Source organism: Melanotaenia boesemani, chromosome 5 (assembly GCF_017639745.1).
Source record: "Melanotaenia boesemani isolate fMelBoe1 chromosome 5, fMelBoe1.pri, whole genome shotgun sequence".
Classification (NCBI taxonomy): Eukaryota; Metazoa; Chordata; class Actinopteri; order Atheriniformes; family Melanotaeniidae; genus Melanotaenia; species Melanotaenia boesemani.
The window spans coordinates 13,510,146-13,528,796 of record NC_055686.1 but is presented as its reverse complement, the minus strand read 5'-3'; the positions used below and the strand labels follow the sequence as shown (position 1 = coordinate 13,528,796).

At 40.5% G+C, this 18,651-nt stretch overlaps 1 protein-coding gene across 1 annotated transcript in view; it reads right to left on the bottom strand.

Moving 5' to 3' along the window:
• The window catches only part of nlgn2a (neuroligin 2a), a 213,751-nt gene extending 202,457 nt beyond the window's left edge, over positions 1–11,294 (bottom strand). Inside the window, exon 1 of the mRNA XM_041984710.1 lies at positions 10,198–11,294. The gene's annotated coding sequence lies outside the window, so the exon portion shown is untranslated. The remainder of the gene's footprint in view (positions 1–10,197) is intronic.
• Between the last annotated feature and the right edge of the window lie 7,357 nt (positions 11,295–18,651).

Here is an 18,651-nt window from a genome sequence, read left to right as displayed (position 1 = left end):
TGAACCCACCATAACAGTGCATGCAACAACATTATTATGCTGAGTAGACAAATCACTAGATTGTACATTATAATTTTGGGTAGGTTTCAAGTTCTCCATTATCTTTAGTCACACAAAATCATTTCACTCAAAAAATTTCTACATCTTTGCAAAGATCAGTACAACAACGCCAATTTAGATATGTCAGAATCTGTTTACAAATTCTTGACAGGAGTACACACATACACATACACACATGCAGGTGTACAGCACCTGTGATTAACACCCGTAGTGCATTTGATCCTCCGGTATGTAAAGCACGTCCACAAGTAAGAGGATCCTTTGAAATGTGTTCATTCCCCACCGAAGCGAAGAGTGAAAGAGGGGATAAAAAAAAATTTAATAAATAAATAGGGCCAGGATATTCTGCTGACTTGCAGCCTCTTCAACCAGCGGCCTTCTCTGCTATTTCCCCACTCACAGTACTTTCAAGTCCCTGGAGTTTGAACCCAAATGGAAAGAGATTGTTTCATGTTGGTATCGTGGGAGCTTTGGTTGCTTTATTCCCACGTCTTTGCATTACAAAAACCCACCCCACTCCATCATGCCATCTAAAAACTATACACGTTAAAGGTATATCCCTGCAAAGCAATCTCATCACTCATTAGCTATTAGCACTAGCGTGTGATCAAGGGTACACCCACGTACCCTGGCTAATTAAAAGGTACAAGAACCCATCGTTCTTCCCCTAACTGTGATCTGTCCTACTTTTCATATGCTGTTTATACATTCTTATTACACCTCCATGCTGTCTAAACATTTACTGCTAATCTGCAGTTTTTCTACTTTGATGCAATTCTTACATTTACTAAAAATGTCCGTGCACATTTATTCCATCTTTCTAACACTAGGTACATCTCAGTCTGAACCTACATTAAAAGGGCACTACATAGGGAACATGAGTCATTCTCACCAAGATATTATACCCTGAGGGTAGCAGATAAGTGCACTCCAAGTTAGGTTCAAGTCAGAAAACTGACATTTAAAGTTCTGGTGCTGTGAGCGAACGACCTGTGGAAAAAAATAAAATCTGCTAAAATCTGCTCCCATGGGGTGTTTTTTGTTCCAGGAGTGATCCACAGATTAGGAGTTAGTCCCTCTTTCTTGCTGCCTTTTGTCAGCAAAGGAACTGTGTCAGCTAAAGATAAATGAAGGATAAAGGACTCATTTTGTAGGCTTAAATAATAACACAGAACATTAGAAAAAGACTTAAGGTAAGGTAAGGTTAAGGTAAAAATCAAAACAGAATGGCATGTCACATGTTTTGCCACTTTTGTGTGTGCAAATATTTTGCTGTTGTGTGCATGTGTGGATGTGTCCCTGTTAATCCTGAAGGAATTTTCTTTGCTGATCCTGACAACAACAGTGACGATCATCGCCTGCTCTGCATCGCCGGGTGCGAAAGCGTAACGCTGCCATTCTCGTGCTCATTCATCACTGTCGGGCCTCTGCTTTCCCTCATAAGCACCGCAAACACACAGACATACACACAAATAAGGCCAGATTCAAGCGAGAACCTGTCAAATAAGAGACATCCTAATTCACTTCGTACCAGCAGGCTCATTTTTTTCCATTAGCATCTGCCATCAGGAAAGCTGAAGCCTGGCAGCCTAACAACACATCAGTTGGAGCTAGAAAGCAGAAGTACTTCAAATGAATGCTCTGCTCGTTCAGAAAAGGAGGGATGGAGGAACTCTTGAGGTGAGGTTGACAATCTGAAAAGCTGTACACACATGAACCACAAACTTCTGAGTTAACAATAAGGGACAGACTTACTGACAGTTGACACTATTTCCATTTACTGTTCAAAAACTACAGTCAAAATGAACTAGAGGGAGATGGTGAAAGCAACTAGGTTTTCCGAAAATGGATTCTCTTTCAGGTTTAAAAGAAATAACCATGTAATGTGCTGTACTGAGGTTTGCCCAGTTTTAAAAACCTCCAGCCTGCAGTAGTTTACAATTCAAGAAGACTGAGAAATGTGATTAGAAAATATCCTTCTTTAGCCACTGGTTCTTTTTAAAAAAAAATTCTATAAAAGGTTTTTTAGCCCCTATCCACCAATTCAACATTTTGAACCAGAGGCAAGAAACAGGCCCACTGTTGGCTCTCCTTGCATTCCCATCATCTAAAATTTTACTTAAACACACCTGAAAGACTACACTCAATTTCTGGCTGGGGCACAACTCTCAAACCTGGAAGGAGGCAGTAAACTAGAAGAAAACAAAAGACTGAGCAAAAAATAAACATTAAAAAAGAAGCGTTTGCTTAATATAACATCACTGTCCTTTGCTCACCAGAGAAGTTTGTGCTGAGTTCAATAATATAGCTTGTAAAGATTTGTTGGCGTGTGTTTGGCAACTACTGGCCTGTTGGTTGTGATGAAAGTCAGAAAGAGGCGAAGACCAAAGATAACAAGAAAGCGCACCAAGAGGATGAAACCACAGATTCTCCAGCTACAACCAGTCAGAAATATCCCACACTGACTTGCTAAATCAACTGGGGGGGAAAAAAATGAAAACATCTGACACTGCAGGCGGTGCTTTCCACATCAAAAACCTGAGAGACACAGCTGTTAACCTACACTCCAATCGTTCCCGACACCCAGCTGCAGCCTTCAAATGTTCAGAAACTGCGGGATGGGGAGTGCAACACCTTGGTCAGCATTGTTTTTGTTTTTGAGTGCTTTTTTTAAAAAAAAAAAAAAAGTGGTATGCTAATTAGCATCAAGATGTAGTTTAAAAATAAAAATAAAAGTCTAATAATGATGACCAGGTGACCTGTCCAGGGTGTACTCTGCCTCCCACCTGCTAAATGCTGGGTTAGGCTCCAGCTTCTCCACGACCCTGAATTGACTAAGTGGTATAGAAAATGGATGGATGGAAGGTCTAATAAGGAGAGAGCCCAGTTCTGCTGGTGGTGTAACATATGCTTTTTAAGCTCGTTTTTAGAAATATTCAATATTTACCTCGTTCTCATGTCATGTGCATGATTCAGCACCATAAATACGTTGTCATATTTCTAAGCTTGTCTCATATTAACAGGTATGCACTTAATTTTATATCTGTAACCTATCATGTTTGTCAAATTATAAAAAACTAGACATGCTCACAAATGCTAGAATACTTTAGTCATTTTTATATTTTTATGTTCATAGTATTTGTTTGTTTTGTTGTTTATGTTTTTACTAGATTACCTTCAGAACTGGGCCCTCTCATTATACATTTATTTTTCTTTGTAAACTAGATCATGATGCTAATTTGCCGCACTTTAAACCATACCCCTTTATTTATAAAGCACTTTAAAAACAACAATGCTGACTAAAGTGCTCCACAATAAAAAGTAGAATTGAAAAGGCAGGGCCAGCCAAGGATAAAATACAGGAAAAAACACAAGATAAAACAGCATTAAAGCAATAAAAAGAACTCCAAGAAACAAACTAAATCACAATCAATGTCTTACTCTGGGTTGAGGGCCAAGGAGTATAAGTGTGTTTTTAAATGAGATTTAAAAACAGTGAGTGAAAAAGCAGGTCCTATATGCCTCAGCAGCAAGGCGGGTGATGACTGGTACTAAACAGATCATCCACATCTCCTCCAGGCAGGACTCTGAACAGCAGCACTAAGCCCTGGGTGATGGACAGCAGACACCGGTATCTCTGCATACTCAAGTGTTGCCATTAGCTGGCAGCTCTGGCCATGCCTTAAACGTGACCACCACAACCCACACTCACTTATGTCAACAGATGGACATCAAATGGATAACATCCAAGCCTGTGCTTCGGGACAGCCACCAGCTATGTCACCATGGAGGCTCATTATGTTTGAGTGACTCAGACCCATGCTCGGTGTGTGCGTCAGCTCTGGAGGGGAATGTGTGTGGGTTTTTTTTTTTTTAATCACCAGCATCAATATACAGTGCGGCCACAGTGGTAACACTTCGGCATGTTGGACAAACACAGCCACTCCTGCTGCTGCTTCCTTTCCCTGCATTACCGTTCAACTGGTCCTTCTCCAGCCGGTTGTTAGGGCTTCAGATGACAGCTCACACTAATATATGTGGTGGTATGTCAGCCCATACTAATGCGAGTGGAACAGGGAAAAGGTAGCACACAGTAAATGATAAAACTGAAAAAATGGAGACAACGCTGTTGTAATGTGGCATCTCTCTCCCTAGCTGAGCAGTACACTCCTTCATAACCTGCCTCCCTGAAACTATTTGCTTTTCAGCTTGCTCCTTCCACCATTTTCGATTTTCCTGCAATGTCTATGATCCCTTGACTTTCTGAGCACACACTCTCTCCTCCTATCTCTGCATGTGTCTGGGGTAAAAGGGCTGGAAGAGCAGCATGGCTACCTGCCCGTCTGCACCTGCCCGTTGACCTGGAGCTTGTTTGTGATCCTGAAGGTTTACTTGCAAGGTTGTGGCAACTCTCGACCTTGAGAGGCTGTCAGTACCATAACTCATTCAGGTTCTTCATGACCCCATCAATGACTAAAGGTAGTACTTGGTGTGATCCACTGCAGTGTTTATGTCAGAGGAAGTACTAAATCTACTGCATGTTGCAAAAGAAAAAGCATGCTTTCATAAGAACATTAATCTCTAAAGTTGTATTGTTCTGAGATTTGTATATATTAAATCCATGGGACTGCAGAGGGGGTATTAAGGACAAATGTTAATCATACAGGTGCAACTCCTATAGAAGCAGAGAAATAAAGGGAAGTCAGCCAGCTAGGAGGGATGAGCTTCACTGCTCCCTACAACATGGATTCTGACTGTTACGTCAATCTGGTTGGCCAGAAAAAGCAGGATGTATTTAATCCCAGCTGTTGCTGTCTCCAACTGCTGCTGATTCCATCAAATCTGTGTCATGCTCTCTATTCAGGTCTCAACCGTGCAACCTAGAACCATGAAATCTCATTGTAGCCCTGCAACTTTATTATTATCTGTTAAGAAAAATAACTCAATGATTTTTAATCTCTGTAGGTTTTCTAGTTAAGCTCCATCCCTCATGCACACTCAGACTTGAGAGAGTAGTCCAGAGGTGGCTTCTCACTGGAACAGTTTAAATTTAGCTTTTATCCCTGATGACAGAAAAAAGTACACGGTCATTGATCTTAGTTGGTGGAAATTCAATGTGGTGCCACTGGCTGGAGACTTTGGAAAACCAAATGTGTCAGAGACTGCTCAACCTTGATCTAACCTTAAGGAGTCCACTGGGGACAATACAGCACTGTTCACCTCAGGTTGGTAAGCGATGCGTGGGTTTGAAGACGGGACGGGGGAATGGTTGGTGTGTAAGTGAGAGACAACATGAACAAGTCAAAGAACATATAGCATTTTAGAAAGAAAGGGCAAGCAGAGGGAAAATGTAAAAGCTAAAATAATTTGACTTGAAAGTCAAAAACACTTTTATTTGCATTGACATGCTGCCTGGTGCACCCAGTGTTTGTTTGGAGCTACATTTGTGTGTGTACTCTCATATTAACAGTACTCAAGAAAAAATATTTAGCATACAGATTTAAAAACTGTAGAGTCAACGGTGACCAGATACCACATGCAATTATTTTAGAGAACTTGAATTCCATCCACAACGGCATATCAGTTGTTCCTTTTTCCTGTGTTGATCTTAACATAAACCAAATACAAACCCTCTTTATCATCTCACTTTTCATTGTTTCCCGCTAGTCCAAAAGTTCTCCACAGACCAAGTTAGTTGGGGTGGAATCATCCCAGAATAAAACTACAATTATGCCAACAACAAAAATGATTGCCTCCACAAATTTAAGGTAAGAAATCATCTCCATCTTGTATCCCCCCAAGAATAAAGATTTAATTCAACAGAGAAACTAAATCTATTGCATTAACTCTTGAACATAGCATTATATTTTATTCTTTCAGCTGTTGCACTACAATCTGTATTATGAGTTCCACACCAACTGTACTGAAGTACTATACAATTTACATCCACATATTACATACATATTCTTGTTACCAGCTGTAAATAGATCATCTGTTATATTTTCATCTGTTAATATGAAGTTGCACATTTTATCTTGTCATTTGCACTGTTGGTTTGCCGTGTTGTATCTTCCTCTAACAGAACAGGGTCCCTTATGGACTCATTGAAGTATCTTTGTCTTTAAATCTAAGGAAGATGAGCCTCTTTGTAAAGTGTGGGGAATCAGGACTCCCCAGGTGCTTTCTAACAGCAGTAAACTTTTGATAGTTCTTAGAACTATTAAAGTAACTCATCCCTTATTTATATCTACACTGAAGAAACCGTGACTAGCATGTTTTTCAATTAAAAAAAACTACCCAAGAGAACTCTCAAATCATTCACATTTATGACATGATCCAGCTGTACCACATCCATAGTACATTAAAAAAGGTTAAGATTCTGCTCTGAGAGCATTGTTTCCTTGTTTCATCAAAGAAAAAAAAAAAAAACAGTCGTATGTAATGTGGTGATTGCTGTCTTTCTTTTTTCTTCTTTTTTTTTATTAAATGTTCAGGACTTTATGTGCACGACTACTTGCTGGAACACAAATGCAAACAAACCAAAATAAACAAAATTTCTAATTAAAATCTTTAGAGGTTGATCCGTCCACAAAGGGGGCTGTCATAGCAACAACACAACAAAGGAGAGCTTCTTTGCAAAAATGCAGCCAGCCTCACTTTGAACCTAATCAACAAGTCTGTCACAAACAGATGAAGAGGAGAAACAAATTAACGCATCATTAGGAATTAACAGCAATGAAGATATCTATAGCTTTACCAAAGCATACTGTCTTTAGCAGCGGATGTAAGTAGTGCAAAATACTTCTAATATAAGGGATAGAGAGCAGCAGCCTACATAAACAGATAGAAGAAGACAAGCCATCAAGAAATAATTAAGTGGAGACATATCCCTGTAGTAAAGAGCCTGTTGAGAATCATTAAACCCTGATTTAAAAAAAAGGAAAAAGAAATAAATAAAGCATCCAGTGTATGGCTATCTTATTTGTTACCAATTAAATAAATCCAGAAAAACAAAGTTATGTGGAGCTGAATGGTTTCACCTACAAGTTTGACAGAACATTCAGGAACACAAACAGTTCTGACATTTCTTGGAAAACTTAATACCTGCAATAACGTAATAATTTTGGCCATTTTTATGAAATAAAGCCAATAATGTAATAACATTTTTAACCAATAATGTGATAAGGTTATAAGTTTTGTATGCTATTGGTCGGCCTAGTACAGGGGTGAGCAAGTTTGGTCCTAGAGAGCTGCAATCCTGCAAGTTTTAGATGTTTCCCTGTTTCAACACACCTGACTCAAATGAATGAGGCCCTTTATCAAGCAGAACTTGATAAGCTGTTGGATCCATTTAAATTGAATCAAATGAATTGGAGCAGGGAAACATCTAAATCCTGCGGAACTGTGGTTCTTTAGGACCAAACTTGCCAACTCCTGGACTAGTACAAAAAAAATCCTTTGAAAATATAATTACTGCATCCAGTGATGTAATAATAAATAAATTCTACATTTCCCAGAAATACAAGATTTTGTGCAGTCAGTCAAGCAATAATAATATGATTATAATATTGGCTTTATTACATTTATAACGACTAAAACCATTATATTATTACTAGGTAATAATGTATTACATTATTGGTTGCAATATGAGGTGGATGAGTGGAGGATGGCATTAAACCACCATCTCTCATACAAGAGACCATTTCATTAAGATTTATTACACATTTCCTTGTGACATTGAGCTAATATGTGACCACCTGGCTAATACTGTAGTCTACACAACCCTGCCAGGCCAACCATTGCCGCCATCCCTACAATGAGATTGTTAAACGTTTGGGCCCAAACTCTCTCCATGTGGCATTGTGTCCATTATCAGAAAACCCAGTTTTAAAAGTTGTCCCATGTAGAGATTTGATTGCTTCCTTCATAAATCTGGTCTTTTTTCTAAGTGCTCCCAGTCACAGATCCTTTAAACAAAATTGTTGTGCAATCATTCAGTATTCATTCATTTATACCACCATTATCTGCACACGTTGTACAGTGATGCCTTCAGCTTGGCTGAAATCTAGAAGACAAATGCACATTTCTGGGGAGATATAATTCTGACAGCAGTTCTGGAAACGCTTCCATGATTTCAAAACGACAAGTGACCCACATGCTGCAATTCCCTGCCTTTTTTATCCTAACAAAACAACAGCACCTCCCCAAGGAGCCGGAATTGGCTTTACTAATTCATTTAAGTAGGGTTTTAATTTCACTAATATTCATCAGATGAGTCACCATCAATGCATCAGCTGTCATAATCCTGAAGATTGTCTACACAGATGACACGTCTAAACTATAATTAGCCCCAACCCGTCTTCTCTGCACAGTCAGAAACATCCTGACCCACAGGGAAACCTGCTGTCACTTACTCATCTGAAGGCAAAGAATAAACAGACTGAGATATAAAAACACAAAAAAACAAACAAACAAACAAAAACTTGGCACCTGGTAAACTGACATTTAGGACTTTTTAGGCCTGTGAAAGCATGACTGAGATGGCCATTTCATCCAACCCTGTCACTACACCCGACTGCATCTGTTGACTGCTTGCTGAACCGGGCTCGGAGACATCAATCTACCTGGTGACACGCTTTGAAGCCTTCACTTCCATCTGCTTCCAGCTTCACTGCACCTTGCCCTGCAGGGATGGCACTGAGCAATTGTTTCCTTGATTTTGTATGCATCTGATTAGCACATACAAATACACAAAAATTAACCTCCTCCACCTTTCACAAGTGCAAACATAAAGTGTGTCCCTGCTTTAGCTAAATTTTCCTTCTGTTTTTGCAAGCTTAGTGAAAATCAACCACAAACACTGAATGAAAAGGCTGAATTATGTGTTAAGGCAGTAATAATGCTCTAAAATGTCTCCCCCTGTCCCTCTCTTTCTCCCTTACATAAATGTCTGCAATTCCTCAACAAAATGCATTAGTACTACACTTTTATCCCCCTTAAACATCTCCATAGATCTTCAAAGTTTCCAGCCAGTCGCCACTGAGATAAATAACAACTCCCCTGTGACAACATCTGTTTAGCACAAGGACAGCCGAACATTTTTCCCCTCTGCCTCCATTAAAATAGAGGAGATGTCCCTATCTGCTGTGCGTATAGGGCATGCTTTAGCTGCCTAAATCAAGGAGAGACGCTGAGCGGTGCAGAGCTGCCTCCCCTTTCTCATCGCTGCAGATAAGAACAGAGGTCTTCTTGTCCCTGCTGAATTCTATCATCTAGCAGGTCCTGCTGATCCAAATACCCCACAACACCAGCCACAGCATATAAATGTGCCCCATTCTTTTTGCACTGTGTGTGTGTGTGTGTGTGTGTGTAGGGAAGCATTTAGGGGAATATTTTCTCATGGCCATGGCATTTCCTGGGGTCTTTTAGGGAAAAAAAAGACCACATGAAGAGATGCTCATGTTAAGCTGACGGATGATCCAGCTAGTGAAGGAGGACTTTTGTGTGTGTGTGTGTGTGTGTGCACATAATTTGAAGCACCTGCCTGCAACAAATTCTGGTTGATCTCTTAAAGTTAACATTCATTCCAATTAATTTCAATCTTCTTCTAGATTAGGCAAATTTAAAGAAGTATACAATGCCCACCATATTTCCAAAGAGTGAATGATTACTGAGATGTGATTTCTGCATGGAGGAGGACACAGAGATAAGCTCAGCCTGACTGAATAGCAGCCTCTGTTTCCCTCATTTTGCCAGTGCAGGTCCTCATTAATGGTACAGTGGGTATATGTCTTCTCTGAAATGAAGGAGAGGCTTGCCTGTGTGAATTCAGCCATAGCAAATCTGACTTAACACTATGGTAAATATACCCAGAGTAGGCTTACATTCTATATTATATGGGGCAAAAATATTAATGTTATTGTAAATAAGCTTTTAACATATAACCCAACATAAACCTACAGATTTGATTGGAAACATTTTTAAATGTATTTGGCAGGTTTTCCCGAGCTCCCACACCAGCAGACACAATAAAAAAAAACGTCATTTTAAAGAAAATGGAAGAGAGAATTAATTGAGACCTTTTTTCTTTTTCTTAGAATAAGGAAATGATCATTGACCGTGTAAGTCTGAGCCTACCTGTTCATTTGTGATGGTGTTGATAAGGTGCCAGATTCCCACTGAGGTCCTCTTCCTGAGATTTTTGCCCTTCTACTTGTCCTCTTCGCTAACCCACCGCCGGTGCGAGGGAGGGCGGTGGGAAAAGTCAAGCAAGAAGAAAAGTGCTTGATTTTAAAAGAAAAAAAAAATATAAATAGAGTATATATATAATTTTTTTCCTTTTTATATATACCCCGTTGACAGAACTACCTGACTCAATCCAGTCAGGCCGGCAGGTGGGACTTCATGACTTGGGAGGGGAGGGGACGATAAGATAGTGGAGACCAAAAAGCTTTAACACCACGAACAGCTCGGGACAAAATGATTCCCCATCCGAGCAGGGAAGCACGGCTCTGCTCGGCTCGGTCTCTTTCCCACAAAGCAATAAATTAATTAATTTTGAAGCAGACAGGTTGGTATGAAGAGTGTTTCTTTTTGTTACAACGAGGCTGTTCAACAACAAAAAACAACCCCGTCATTACCCTGGCGCGTGTCTTCTTTAATAGCCGGGAAGTATCACCTGTGCTGTCAGAGGTCTCAGCTATGTGGGCTACTCAGTTCTTGAGCGTTTTTTTTTTCTCTCTTCCTCTCTCACTCTTTTTGAGTCGTCGTCGATAAATCCAGAGTAAATTCCCTGTATGAGAAGCTGACACCGCCGAGCACCGACTGAAGTCACGGTGCGAGCCTCCCTAAAGGTGGACACAGCGCGCGCGGTGCTCCGGGCAGTCTTGTGAGAAAATGCTGCTGTTGCCGCTGCTGCTGCTATGAGGATGCCACGACCGCCTCAGCTGGCCGTCGCAGACGCGCGCACGTGCGCAACCTCGCTAGCACGCCGGCACGCTTGTCACCCCCGCCGACGCGCACCGCAGTGTCCTCTCCAGCAAGCTGGTCTCCCTGGCAACGCTTTCTTTTGACCTCAATATGGTCGCTTTTCTGCTCAAAATATGTTGCGTTTCCGACGCTGACAGCGGTCTCGCGCTCACCCAGAGGTGAAAATGTATTGTAAGTCCACACTTTGTAATGTTCTATACTGGATGTCTGTCGCTTTCTTCGTCTACAGAGGACTGAAAATTAGTGCTGAGGAGTTTCATTTTTCGGCATCCCTCTCCTTTCATCCGCTCGCATCCAGCCTGGTAGAGCTGCATCAGCGTGACGTCAGAGGACGTTAAAGGGATACTGGTCCATTTTTTGCTCATCTTCATTTCAACCATCTGATTTCTTTTTCAGCATATGCTGTCTTTTTCCTTTCACCCCCACTCCTGTTTTTTTGCCAGGAAGAGACAAATAACAATTCCATGTTTCTTCTTGCCTTTTTTTCCATACATTTTACCAACATATTATTAAAGAATGAATAACAATAAACTCTTTTTTCCAGTATTAAAGGATTAGACACCATTTAGAGTAACACTGCAAAAGATTAAATTGATATAATACATCCCTTAATCCCCACCACAACTTCCCTTTGAAATATAACACAGATATTTTGCAAGGGGACATTGATTCCACCAGCTTGCACAGTTATCAGTTTCATATTTTACTTTGAGGGATAATAACCATCTAACATCCATCACTGCATCCCAGATCTCATCAGTGCAGATGGTAATGGCTGTGTGGTGGCAGCACCTGCTCTTCTGGATACAACGCAGCCACATGTCTGTCTTATTACTGGGGTCATAACATAGCCAAACATCTGCCTCAGTCACTATCCCACTGCAGAGTCATGTATCCACAGTTGGCAGGCTGATGCCTGCCAGGAATTTCCAGCTTACAGATAAAAAAAAAAAAAATGTCTCCAGTAAAAACTTTTCACCCGTATCTTTGCTTGCCACAGTAGCAGTCATGTAAGCTGAACTAGAATATGTACCACATCTTCTGGAGATATATCCTGACACCAGTTTGCTTCAAGGTAACATGCAGCGCTCATTTAAGAGGAGATTTGTTACAAGCCCCAGAGTTGTTTCACTTCCTCATTTAAACCCAAGGCAGGGAAACAGGTTGCCTCTCGGCTGGTGTGAAGAGCCGAGCTGTCGTTAATCAGCCAAAACATCATGTCAGCCCGTCTTGCTTTTTCCTTCAGACACCTCATATACCGGAGGGACACAGAGACGAGGAAGGAGGTAGCCATGGGGCTACGATTTCCACTTTGAAGACAAATTGTCTTTGGTGGTGGATATTCGTTCCCCAAGTGATATCCCATCAGGCCAAGGTGAGGAGAGAGAAGGGCTGTAAGTGTGTGTCTTCATGTACAAGGGTGATGTTGATGTCCTACACTTGATAGACCCTGGCCAGACATCAGAGGTAATGGCCCGCCAAGAGGGCCTGACAGCTGAGCCCATATCAGGATAAACTCATTCACACACACCCATTCACACACATTTACCCACCTCAACTCCCTGTAGTTTGTCACTGATACACTATACTGATATGTTGTTGCCAACAGGTTGCATGACACACGCAGTTCATTTGGTCTCTCGTCACACAGAAAAACACATGCTATCCCCCCTCGTCCATGAACACACAATCCCATAAAGTAGCTGATAAATGTTGTGGTAGAGCTTAGCTTGCCATAATGCAGCCACAGGGGGGGCTGCTGGTCTGCAGAGAATTCCTTTACACTGGTTATTTATGATGGTACACATCCAGCATGCTATTACAGTTGTTTGATTATAGTAGTTCTACATAAATAACCAGGCAAAAGGCCCTTTAATGTGGCCCTAAAGACAATCAACACACAATCTTTTACAATGAAGTCCACAAAACAAATTATTAGGATGACATTGCTCCTGAAATACACAGAAAAGAATATAATGTTTCATATAGTCTAGTCCCTCATTATTAATTTGCTTTGGGTTTCCTTTGTTCACCATAATACCCTTGTCATCATTACCCTTTTTGATCCTGTAGTACTCGTTTGCATGTGTATTTGTTTCAGGCTTTAGCTGGATTGGTTTTCTGCTTAGGCAGTCCTTTTGATTCCTATATGTATTTTTGATTTTCCCACCTCTACATGGGTGCAGAATTTGGGTAGAGTCAAGTCCCTACCAATTTCCAACTAGCCCTGAATTCTCCCCACTATTTTCCATAGCATAAATACCTAAGTGATCACGTCTCCAAGTTCTGCCTTATAACTCGTTTCAACTGATTTAATTGGCTCTGCTTTCTCTCTTGCTAATGTGATTAGCTGTCCCCATGGTGACCCCCTCTGTTGAAAGAGCTAGCACTGTTTACTGGGAGATAGCAGCGTGAACAGTAGTTGTCATTTCAGTGGGTCAATGTAAATGTTTAAATCACAAATAAATTGTTTTCTCAACCTCTATTTAGCATTTAAGAATGCTAAAATAGTAGTGACTTAGAATAAAACTTGTTTAGCATGCATCATCGGGAGACAGATTCAAAGCTGCCTGACAGTTCAGAGGGAGGAGGAGTTTAGTACTCAGAGTGGTGACTTACAAAGTCATAATATGGCATACTGAAATGTTTACTTGAGCTTCACATAATATCGTACAGACTTTAAAATACAGTCATTTTAGTTTCGTAGAAATAAATATAAAAATAGCCAGAATCTTTGAATCATGTTGTAAATCAAAATGAGAATAATAATGATATAAAACTGATAAATTCCCTCTAATGTAACAAATTCTACACAATTGCAATGAGTCAAAATGATGTTTTTTAATGATTATAACTATGATTTGATAGAACAGATGTTTTCAAATCATAAAACCACAACAGAAACAATCACTTAATATAATCATGTTTTTAGCAGGCAAAAACAATCTCTAAAAATGAAACATTTTAAAATATATGATTTTTGCTTGTTTAGATTTTCTATATCACTGTAAATAAACATCTTTTTATAGGTAAAAAATACCATACTGCTACTCCAATGGCCTTTGTGAGCCACTTTTGTGTCACTACCAATGTTAAAAACCTACACCTTTGTACATGTGCAATATCTTTCGTTCTCTTTGTAAATTTTATTAAAGTCTCTTCAGTTCATTTTCAGTTCAGTTCATCTTCCAGCGTCCTGTGTTTACATGTAGCTCTCTAGCTCTTACCTTATTTCTTCCAAAAGATGCAGAAATAACTTAAGAGTCCAAAGGTGTATGTTGTTTGTTCTTTGCACATTAGCTCAGATGATTTTCTGCTTTCTATGTAGTTCATAAACATCTTCATAACAGAGCGGGGCAAAGATGGAACTTGGCTCTGAGCTTGTAGCTGCTGCTTTTAACCCTCCCAACTTTATTTGCTAACTCCATCACAGTTAAAGTACAGAAGCTGGTGTCAGATGTGATGTTTTTGCTCCATGACTGCCAGCTTACCCACAGAAACATTCCCCCCCTATCCCCCTCTCTCCTGACTGCGACAGATTTGCTTCAAGTATTGTGGTCTGCAGGATTTCAGTCCAAATGCACATCCATCATACTGGAAACAGCCATCACTCATGTGCACATCTGCAGATTTAATATTTCATTAACTTCCAGGCTGAAATAACTGTTACATTCTGAAATATTACAATCACATTATTTGTTTGCTTGGAGGTGTTTGCAATAATATGTCTGCATCCTCAAAGTCATTATCCTTTCTGTCTGAGGCATCCAGCGTGTGCAGAAAGCCCATTTTCTCTTTGCCTAATTTACTTTCCTGCAGCCCAATGTAGCGAGCATGCCCACAATCCTTTCTGTTTGCAGACTGAGGAGCATGCTCCATCATTGTGATTAAGGAAAACTGATAGAGAAAAAATTATATATTGCTTGTGAACAAAATGTGAACAGCATTGGAATTTCTGATCTTTTCAGGACAAACAATCTAAAGACAATAAAACAAAAAGCTGAGAACAAACTCAGAAGCAAGAAGCTTCTCATTTACAAAGCTCTTTCAGAGAGAAGAGACTTGGTTTCAGCACAATCGGATGACTTCTTCGGCTTGCCAGAAGAACTGCACAGCACAAGCACTTCGAAGTAAATGTACTTTTCTCCTTGTGGTCCCACAGCGGTAAGTATCCTTCACTCATACAGCAACACATGCTAGCTCAAAATCTTCAGTCTCTCTTGTCTGTGCCCTCATCTCCTCTTTTGTGTTCTCACCTTTACACCTTTAAACCTCTTACACACATTATGTCTGCACTTTCCTCTGAATTCCTCTTCTTCACTTTGAAATTTGCCACAGGTGATATTTCCTGAATCCCTTGTGGCTTTCACATTTATTCTCCCTTCTCTTTCTACCTTGCAAGTCTGATCCTGCCCTCCAGATCAGTAACTGGTGTTCTTCCAACCTCTCTCCCTCCTCCTGTCCCACACTTTACCCCCTGGTATCATGTTTTGTCTCTCACATCCTCACTTATCACAGCGAGCTTGGATTTATATTTCAGGGCAGGGTTATTTATTAGAACATTGTTGTTCTGTGGAGGGAATTCAGAAATAGCTACTGAGGATGTATTTCGGGAGAATGATAGATAACCATTATATGGTGGCAGGTTAAAAGGAGAAACTATATGACTGTGGCTGCTTGTCACGCTAAGGTCAGACTTTTGCTGTACTTAGAAACCTTTTTTTTCAGGTGAGAGAAACATTAAATGTTAGTCAGAGAAATCGATTCATTCATTTTGGGGGGTCTCATGGTTGAATCAGTGTGTCATTGTTTTTTAGTTATTTGTTAATTAATATGTGGAGCACAAAAAAATGCAATAATCAGACAATGAATTGAGAAATACAGACTCCAATATAAGAACAGATAATTCATAACTATATAGTCTTTATTCAGTTATTTATTTAGACATAAATGTATTTACTTTTCAATTTATAATAATAATAATACATTTTATTTTAAAAAAGCGCCTTATCAAAGCACCCAAGGACACTGTACAAACATAAGACACTAAAAGTAAGCAAAACATTAAAAGCACAAAACAGAATAAGTGATAGAGGAAGGAAACACTGTGGAAAGATGTATATGGACTTAGGGGGGATAAGACTGTCTGAACAGATGAGTTTTGAGTCTGGATTTGAAGAGAAGGAAGGAGTCCACTGTACGGAGATCAGGAGGGAGGGAATTCCAGAGATGAGGAGCCGAGCGACTAAACGCCCTGCTCCCCATTGTTGCCAGACGTGCCGGGGGAACGGAAAGCTGATGGGTATGGGAGGAACGCAGTGTGCGGGAAGGGGTGTGTGGATGAAGGAGATCAGAGATGTAAGATGGAGCCATGTTATGGAGTGCCTTAAAAGTGATGATCAGTATTTTGTAGATGATCCTTTGTTTGATGGGGAGCCAGTGGAGTTGTTGCAAGATGGGAGTGATATGATGAGCAATGGGGGTCCGAGTGATAACACGTGCGGCAGAGTTTTGGAGGAGCTGCAGCTTCTGGAGGGACTTATTGGGGAGGCCAAAAAGAAGTGAATTGCAGTAGTCAATGCGGGATGTGATCAGGCTGTGAACTAGAATGGCAGTAGTTTGGGAAGTGAGGGAAGGACAGAGACGAGAAATATTACGTAGGTGGAAATAGGCGGACCGGGTGATGTTATTAATGTGAGACTGGAAGGACAATGTGCTGTCGAGGACGACACCCAAGCTCTTAACCTGAGGGGAGGGGAGGACAGTTGAGTTATCAAGAGTAATGAAACATTTATTGGCTTTGGATAGGGTGTGAGGTGTGCCTACCAAGAGGACTTCCGTTTTAGAAAGTTGGATGAGAACCAAGACTGGATTTCTTCAAGACAGAGGGTGAGGGCGGTTGGCGGGAGCGAGGCAGATGGTTGAGTTGAGAGGTAGAGCTGGGTGTCGTCCGCGTAGCAGTGGAAATTGATATTATATTTACGAAGGATGTGGCCGAGTGGGAGTATGTAGATGATAAAAAGGAGGGGGCCCAGTACGGAACCTTGGGGCACTCCAGCGGAAACGGGGTAGGAAATAGATTTATGAGATTTGAATTGTATGAACTGTGTTCGATCAGAGAGATATGAAGTAAACCAGGCTATTGGGGTGTGAGTGATGCCAAGAAATGAGAGTCGACTTAGAAGAGTAGCGTGAGAAATGGTATCAAAGGCTGCTGTGAGGTCCAGGAGAATGAGGACGGAAAGCAGTCCAGAGTCGGAAGCCATGAGTAGGTCATCAGAAATTTTGATAAGTGCAGTCTCGGTGCTGTGGAGGGGACGGAAGCCAGATTGAAACTGCTCATAAATATTGTTGGACAGCAGATGATTATGAAGTTGAAAGGCAACAGATTTTTCTAAAATTTTGGAAATGAAGGGGAGATTGGATATGGGACGAAGGTTGATGAAGTTGGTTGGGTCCAGGCCAGGTTTCTTCAGAATGGGCGTGACTGAGGCAGATTTGAGTGAAGAAGGGACCAAACCAGAACTCAATGAAGAATGGATGATTTTGGTAATGAGAGGCGCAAGTGAGGAGCAGCAGGATTTAACCAGGATGGAATTTATGTACAGTACTGGTCATAAGTTTGGGAAACTTTCCCATCAAATCCAGTGGAAAGGTTTCCCAAAACTTGTGACTGCTAGTGTTTATTTATTTATTTATGCAATATGAATTTATTTATACATTTCCCACATAACCAGACAGTCTGATTGTCATAAGTGATTAGTCCTGCGTTACAACCAAATGCCCACCATATTACCATACAGCAAAGAAATACAGTAATAAATAAATGTATTAGCAAATAAATGTATGAATGAATGAATAAATAAATCTTATTTCTTCATTTACTTACATGTTTCTGAATACATTTGTTTAAATTCATTTTCCTATTTTTAGCCCTTCACAGAGCTCATGTCTGTTTCTTTTAGTTTCTGTGTCTGTGTTGTGGGTGCAGTGTTCCTCTTACTCTCCCATCTTCCTGATTGCTGATTAGCATGCACACCTGCTAACCATCTACTCATCAGCCCAGCAGCAAACCAGCAAGGTTCTTCATCCTCCATGTCGCCAAGCTGTTGTTTCAGCCAGTGTGGTAGATCATGATCTTTTGCCACTTATAATTGTGCACTCTAAGCTTTTGACACTCATGTTGATATCATTAATTAGACTAATCCTGGTCTGTGTGGCACAGGATTGCTACATGCTCCCCTTTCCTTTCTGCCAATCAAAGTCTTTCTTATTCATTCCAGTCTTCGGTTTTAGGGTTCACCATGCTGATTTTACAACGCGGTCTTAGCAGCACTCATTAGAAAGCTTTGTTATTTAATGTCTGCACTATTTGCTAAAGAGGGATTTGTCCACTTTATAACCCCTAAAAAGGAGATTTGTATGCTGTAGATGACATGCTAGTATGTGTTTTTAGACAGGTTGTGATGTCATATTTGATGGTTAAATGCTAAATGCTAAAGTTTAATCCTGGATCCCCTTACTATTCCCAATAGCTTTGTATATGGAATCATTCGATGTCTGTTTAACAACATATGAATGAGATTATCCACTAAATTTATC